Source organism: Arvicola amphibius, chromosome 2, assembly GCF_903992535.2.
Source record: "Arvicola amphibius chromosome 2, mArvAmp1.2, whole genome shotgun sequence".
NCBI lineage: Eukaryota > Metazoa > Chordata > Mammalia > Rodentia > Cricetidae > Arvicola > Arvicola amphibius.
Window position 1 is genome coordinate 185639908 of NC_052048.2, and position 8239 is coordinate 185648146.

An 8239-nucleotide genomic window follows, 5' to 3' on the forward strand; every position below is an offset into this window, starting at 1 on the left:
GAGAGAGATCCGATCTTGAAAAAAACAAAAACCAAACCAAGACAAAAAAAAAAAACTAATAAAACATATGAAAAAAAAGAAAGAAATGGTGGAAGAGAAGGGTGCAAAAACCATCAAAGGCTTATAAGGGACACATGAGCAGAACGGAGTCTGCTGGATTTGATGGCAAGGGTGCCTCTTATGAGGAAGGTTTTGGCAAGGTAGGAAGATGACAGAGAAGACAGCAGTGGTTGGAATTGCACTTGGGGCATGAACAGAGGCAGTGGGTGGGGACAATTCTGTTACAGAAGGTAGGTGGCTACAAAGGTGCTAGGGATCAGACATGCATCACTGTACCTGGGTACGTTTCTGTCCTTGAATCCTTCTTCCTCACTTTCCTAACACCAAAGCCAGCTGGGTTTCCTCCTCCCCCTTGCCTCTGATGCCTCAGATCTGCAGCCTTCAGCTGCTCCCCACTTTTCATTTTTCAGCGGGAGCTGTTTCCCACCCAACAGATTTATATATTGAAGTCTTCTCTCCCAGGACCTCAGCTGGAAACAGGGTCATTTAGCTGAGAGGAGGCCATACTAATGCAATATAGCTGGTATCTCCAGAAAAAGGAGACATTTGCAGAGACCTGTGCTCAGAGAAAATGCCAGAATTTGAAGGCAGAGATCGGGAGAATGCACCCAGAAGCCAAACAAACCAAATAAATTATGAAGGATGCCAGCAAGCTAGGAGAAGCTAGGGGTAGGACAAAGAGTAGATGCCTTCCTAAGGAGCCAACCCTCCTGACACTGTGATCTCGAACTTCTGGTCTCCAGAATTGAGGGGATAATTGAAGCCACTCAGTCTGTGGGACTCTGCCCTGGCAGTGCCTTCCTGGGAGGGCTCTGCCACCCTGGGTGGTCAGCACAGTATGCTTGTGCCTATAGCACCTGCCTTTCTCTGTGACTGCCATATGAGGTCTTCCTTTGTAGGAATCTACACTTGATGTGAGAAAGACAGAGCTGGAGTGTCAGAACCACAGGGGAGAAGCTCCAGGGAGATCAGCAAACTTGCCTCAGTCTCTCTGTCCCCGTTGTCACGTGGGCTTCAGGAGACACTGTGTATCCTTCTGCGCTCACGAGTTCAATTCTGTGGGCTTCAGGAGACACTGTGTATCCTTCTGCGCTCACGAGTTCAATTCTGTGGGCTTCAGGAGACACTGTGTATCCTTTTGCGCTCACGAGTTCAAGTCTGTGGGCTTCAAGAGACACTGTGTATCCTTCTGCACTCACGAGTTCAAGTCTGTGGGCTTCAGGAGACACTGTGTATCCTTCTGCGCTCACGAGTTCAAGTCTGTGGGCTTCAGGAGACACTGTGTATCCTTCTGCGCTCACGAGTTCAAGTCTGTGGGCTTCAGGGGACACTGTGTATCCTTCTGCGCTCACGAGTTCAAGTCTGTGGGCTTCAGGAGACACTGTGTATCCTTCTGCGCTCACGAGTTCAAGTCTGTGGGCTTCAGGAGACACTGTGTATCCTTCTGCGCTCACGAGTTCAAGTCTGTGGGCTTCAGGAGACACTGTGTATCCTTCTGCGCTCACGAGTTCAAGTCTGTGGGCTTCAGGAGACACTGTGTATCCTTCTGCGCTCACGAGTTCAATTCTGTGGGCTTCAGGAGACACTGTGTATCCTTCTGCGCTCGTGAGTTCAAGTCTGTGGGCTTCAGGAGACACTGTGTATCCTTCTGCGCTCGTGAGTTCAATTCTGTGGGCTTCAGGAGACACTGTGTATTCTTCTCCTGTGTCTGCCGTTCTTTTGCCATTCTTCAGTGTTCTAGTTTCGGTTCAATTGCTGTGATGAAATGACAGAAAGCATCTCAGAGGAGAAAGGGTTTATTCCGGGTTACAGTCCATCATCCCTGTGGGGAAGTCCAGGCAGGAATTCAAGGCAGCTCGTCACATCACATCCGCAGTCTAGAGCAGAGAGGAATCAGTGTGTTCACATTCCTTGTTTGCTTGTGCTTAACCTGACCTCTCTTACACAGTTTAGAACTCCCTGCTTAGCGAGTAATGCCACTCACACATCAATTGCCAATCAAGACACTCCCCCCTGCCCCTCAGATATCCTCACAGGTTAACCTGATCTCAATAGTCCCTCAATTAAGGTTCATCCCAGGTAATTCCAGGTTGTCTCAGGTTAACATATCTGCACGGCACATTCTTTACTCAAATGCAAGTGGCAGAAAGCCCAAGTCCTACCACGTCTTTGGATTCCTTTGAAATAAGAGCTAGACTTTGGGGTCCCTGCATTGTCACAACAGCCCTGGCGCCAGAAGGCCATTTCCAACTCCTTGGTGGAACACCCTAAGCCAGGCGAGCTACCCAGCTCTCTTGAGGAGTGGGTCAGATGTAGAAAGAAATCAGATACCCGCTGTGGTCCTCAATCCTCTCACTCTTCTCTCTTTCCCTCACTTTGAGTTAGGCATGGAGGTTCAGCAAGCAGCCATGTGTGTGCCAGGGCAGTCAGTGTAGCATCAGGGAAAGAATGAAAAAGCCCAAAATGCATGGGGAAGCGTCCTGGGGCCCTGGTGAGCATCAGAAAGAGACATAAAAGACATGGAGGAGGCTGCATCTTTCTGAGTCAAGGGAGTCAGATCTAACATAGTCTCTGGTTCTGTATGACTGTTCAGAAGACTGGGGTTTTGGGAAGGAAAAGCACATTATCTCATTTAGGGAATAATTATTTCTCCCATCTCTTTAGCATGGCCTAAGGTGAATCAGCCTTTCTGAGGGGTGGTCCCTTGGCCAGATGATTGATAAGCCCAATGGATAACTCTTACATTTTGGGTAGCTTGAAATGTCAGGTCTCCACCCAAGGCTAGAGGTAGAGTCCTTTTTTTTTTTTTTGGTTTTGGTTTTGGTTTTTTTTTTTGGACAGGAAGAAATAGATTTCCCTTAATGGGTTTCAGTAGAATCTGGTCAAGGCTACTGTAACGTCCCCTGTCCTGAAAAGGTCACTCTACCATCATTTAGGAGATAAGCTGAAATCAGGAAATAGATAGAAACCATTTCCATCATGAAAATCCAGAGATTAAGTTCCACGATTGCCGGGATTAGTGTTCTGGACTGGTCTCCAGCCATGCCTTTGTGTATAGCCTCAAGGCAGGGACGCTCATTTAGCAGGAGCTGAGAAACCAGAGCTCTCTCTTGGTGAGACCAGAGAGCCAAGGGCGCTGGAGCTGCTGCTTTCGGGCTTCTGCTCCAGCTGCCTGTCCAGTTTCGATCTCTTGTTCTCAGCATGAGCGCCATTTGGCTCTGCAGTCTCCTGGGTGATTTTAACTGCTCTCTGCTGTTGTAGCTACACAGGTCTCTTTATTTTCAGTGTGCTGCCCCCGCAGGCGAGCATTTGAACTGTTGTTACTGTGGTGCATTGCCTCTGAGTGGCCAAGCTGTGGGTCTGATGCTCCGTCGCCATTCCTGTAGCTTGTTTTTAAAAGTGCGTGTCCTTAAACACCTCAGAGTAGATTCAGTCAAGCAAAACAGCTGAGCTGATGGGTGGTCACAATTTCAAATGTGATGGGTAGCTCCCAACGACCTAACCAAGGCTGGGCAAGCAGTCTCTAAGTCTCGTTCCCTTCAGCCTCACCAGGGCCCCATGCTATCAATCTCCTTAGCTTTTAAACAGCAGATGGATGGAAATATTGAATTTCAACGTGCGTTTCGTTAATTATGCATGAGTGTGAGGTTGAACGTCTTTTCATTTGTTGATGGTGTTCCTGAGAATTGTCTGGGGCGGCCTTATGACCTGGCTAAAGGGGCCCTGAGATCACCTAATGCCAGTTCCAGATCACTAGCTGGTTCCAGGAAGTGGCCCGGCAGGAACCCTGGTCACGCCATAGAGTTCACTGGTCAAGGAAACCTGATGGTAACTGGCTTGTCTGCCCTGTGTGCGTTTACCACAGCCTGATTCCACATAGAGGAACAATCATGACCACTCGAATTGGCGGCTATGTCTCGGGCCACGGGCACACACGAGGACAAGTGGGTGGTTCCTTTTGGCATGGCTCCTCTGCTATGTTCCTCCACCTGCTCAAAGGTTTAGAGGCAGCCGTGGGAGCGTGACCCACCATCCCCATCTCATTCTGCACAACACTGAGCACTGTGAGTGGCCGACATGCTCGTGTGTTTGTTCTGCCATTTAATGCTTGTCTCTGGCTCTCTAGAAATACTTGCTATGGCTGAGGTCGAAGTCTGACATGTCCATTCCGACTCTGGGGCGATGTCACCCAGTGGTTTAGTGAATACTTGCTAAAAGGTAATACCAAAATGAGGTGATGGGCAGGGTGCTTGGCTCACCATGTCTGCTTTATTCTCTTTCTCTCCTAGATTGTAGCTGGCAAAATTTAAACATTAAGGAACGTGGAAAAAATACAAAATGTTGGGCTGGAGAGATGGCTCAGTGGTTAAGAATGCTGACTGCTCTTCCAGAGGTCCTGAGTTCAATTCCCAGCAACCACGTGGTGGCTCACAACCATCTGTAATGGGGTCTGGCACCCTCTTCTGGTGTGCGGGCATACATGGAGGCAGAACACTGTGTACATAATAAATAAAATCTTTTTAAAAAATACAAAATGTTGTGATTAATCTTCACTGTCAATTTGACTGGATCTAGAGTCACTGTGGGAAGGAACACTTCCCTGGTTTCTCCAGAGAGACTTAACTGTGGGGAGGACCTGTCCTAAATGCGGGCAGCCCCATCCCCTGGGCTGGGGTCCTAGACTGAATGAAAGGAGGAAAGGAGCTGAGCGCCAGTATCCATTGCTCTCTGACTATGAATACAACGTGACCGGCTGCCTCAGGCTCCTGCTGCCCTTCATTCTCCCCAGAGATGGGCTGTACCTCCAGACGGCAAGCCGGGGGCTGGAGAGATGGCCTCGAGGACAAGAGCACTGTCCGCTCTTCCTAGAGGTCCTGGGTTCAATTCCCAGCAACCACATGGTGGCTCACAACCGTCTGTAATGGGATCTGACATGTAAGCATGCATGCAGGCAGAATACTGCATACATAATAATAATAAAAAAACCTGTGAGCCCAAATCAATCTTTCCTCCCTGCCTTCCTTCCTTTGCTTCAGTGATGTATTTTGCCAGTAACGAATACACACAGCCAAAACACCTCCGACCTAGATCCTGCAGCTTGACTTTCGTAATACCTGTTTTATGTTTCTTCTCCTATGCAGACATGCTTTCTGTTACTGTTGGGCCCTTGGTGGGGAGGGAAAACCTCCTGACACTTCCTCCTTCGCAGCATCAGCACCGTCCTCCTCTCAGAGCAATGCTACCACACTAGAGACCACGGTTATAGGTCCCAGTGACGTTCAAGCCATGTTCCTGTCAAAGGAGCCGTGCTCCATCCGGCCATTGGGTCCATTCACTCTGCAATAACTCTGAAAGGTTCTGTTGATAGTTTGAATCCCAAATTCACATGTGGGAAACACACCCCTCAGGTTCCAAACTCATGGTATTTTTAGAGATGGGGCTGTTGAGAGATGATCAGACATGAGCCCCCAGCGTGGCTAAGTCCACTCACTGGAGCTGGAGAGATGGCTCAGAGGTTAAGAGCGCTTGTTGCTCTCGCAGAGAACCCAGGCTCCATCTCCAGTATCCACATGGCAGCTCACAACCACCTATAACTCCAGTACGGGGGGTGGGGGGGGTGACATTCTCTTCTGACCTCCTCAGGCACCAGCTGTGTACATGGAGAACTTAAATATATACAAGCAAAACATGCATACATGTAAAAGAGTAAAATAAATCGAAAACGTTTTCATTTAAATCCGCTCACAGATTAATAGCTTCTCCCAGGAGTGGCGTTGTTATAAAACTCAAGCTACCTCTCACGTGCTTCCATTTTCTTACCATGGGGCTCTTGCCACCATATTATGACGTAGCACAAGGCTCTCACCAGGAGCCAAGCAGGTGCCAGCACCCAGTCCTCTTGCTTTCCAGGTATGTCATCCTCGTGCTGGCTGGTCTGGTTTCTGCAGGTCCTGGGCTAGTGTGGAGAGGTTCTGGCCAGCCCCTGCAGCTCAGGCTTCACCTAGTTCCTTAGGCACGTGTCTCCCATGCTTGCCTCTTGCAACTCTCAGGGCTATTTGTTCTCAATCGGGAGGCATAAGGCAGCTCTCATTTAGTAAAGGACTCACCTGTAGCTGGGCTGGGCCTTGCAGAGACAAGTAAGTCCCTGGCGGAGGCCCAGAAGGTGGCTTCCCATCAGGCGTGCTGATGAGGCAGCCTTGGGCTTTAGAAAACATTCCTGCTGTGTGCATGGATGTTTGTTACAGACCTGGAGAAAAGCCATCTATGGGAAAAATGCCTCCCTGAGTCATCTGACTGAACACACATGGCCTTTGTTGGGAGTCCCACCCCTGTTATGCTGGGATATAGTGGCCTCCAAAAAACTCAAGACATGAAAGGACTGGTTTTCAAGTGCTATTGAATGGTGATTTGATCCCTAGGGTGCCAACCTTGTCAATGGGTTAATCCATTGATGCATTCATAGCTGAATGGGCCTGGCTGTCATGAGGTGAGCAGCATCCTTTGGCCACAGCCTTCTACCACCATGATATTCTGCCTTGCCTTATGCCTAAAGCCAAGGATCTACCCACCAGTCTCAGATAGGAACTGAAGCATTGTCCCCTGCTTTGGCTGGGGAGATTCCCTCCTCCCAAAGTCCGTCTGATGCTAGCTACTAGGATCTTATGCCTGGAAGGAGCACTCACACCAGGGTGCAGGTAGGTCAGGTTTTGTTTTCAGTGGGTGAGCAAGCAAAGCCAGAAGATCACTTTCCAGGGTGGGGCGCAGACCAGAGCCTCTCACTCTAGTGCTAGGCTTACAACTTAAAAAAAAATTATTCATCTATTTTATCTGTTTGGGTGTTTTGTCTGCATGTAAGCCTGTGTACCATGGACATGCAGTGCTCAACAGGCAGACAATCCCCTGGTACTGGATCCCCTGGAACTGGAGTTACCGACGGTTGCAAGCCACCATGTGAGTGCTGGGAATGGAACTCTGGGAACTGTCTGGAAGAAGAGTCAGTGGTCTGAACCACTGAGCCATGTCTCCAGCCCCCAGCTTACAACTGTTGATCTATCAATTGCCCCCCTCCTGGTCTGGTCCCCACTACCCCAGAGGGTCCCTCTCTTATATCTGGTGGAAGCCGAGAGGTTTATTAGGGGAAAGACAACAGTGTTGCCTCTCAGGGAGTGGCTTTGTGGGTACCCACCAGAGCCTGCCAAGGCTGGCGGTGCTGTTTCTCCTCCCTCCTCTCTTCCCTCCCATCTTGGCTGGCTTAACTATCTCATGCCCCAGTGGAAAGCTATCTTATCTTCTCCACTGTCCCCAGCTCTCCAGCCAACCTTAACATCTTTAAGTTGACTTTGTTTTGACTCGGATATTTTGTCATAGTGCCATAAAGATGACTAAGCCCCCCTTGGGGATCCCCAGTCTCTTGGGAGGTGGGGTCCTAGCTGATAGGTGTGAGCAGACAACACTGCCTCTGTAGAATTTGTGGCAACCTTCCATGTTTCATGGATTAATGTCCCCGGTCACAGCTGATCTTTCTGGGTCTGAGGTTCAATGCTTAGAATGACCTAGTTAGGGCCATGTAGGTCCAAAAGACTCAGGGGGAACAAAGCCGTACAGTCCAACTGGGGGATGCAAGACCTGGGAAGCAGCCCCCTCCTCACACCAAAGGTTATAGATGGCTTTTCCTGACAGACTGGCAGGGTACCTAGTGTCAGAGTCTGAGGGAGGAGACACATGTCCTAGGAGCATCTTGAGGAGAGGGGCTCACCCAAGGATGGGGATATAGTCCTATTGTGAAATAAATCGGCCACTGGGCATGAAACTTGTTAGCCTGAAGAGACATTAGGCAGGGGGATTTCCCACCTCAAATCACCTTGCAAAGGTCTGCTAGAAGGGCAGACAGTATGTCACCAGGAAGTCATGACGACATAGAAAACAATAGTCTAACCAAAGATATTGGCAGCCAGACAATGTGGTTCAAGACAAAGGAGAGCCAGGCGGTGGTGGCGCTCGCCTTTAATCTCAGCACTCGGGAGGCAGAGGCAGGCGGATCTCTGTGAGTTCAAGGCCAGCCTGGTCTACAAGAGTTAGTTCCAGGACAGGCTCCAAAGCTGTAGAGAAACCCTGTCTCAAAAAACAAAACGAAACAAACAAACAAACAAACAAAAAAGCAAAAACAAAACCAAAAAAG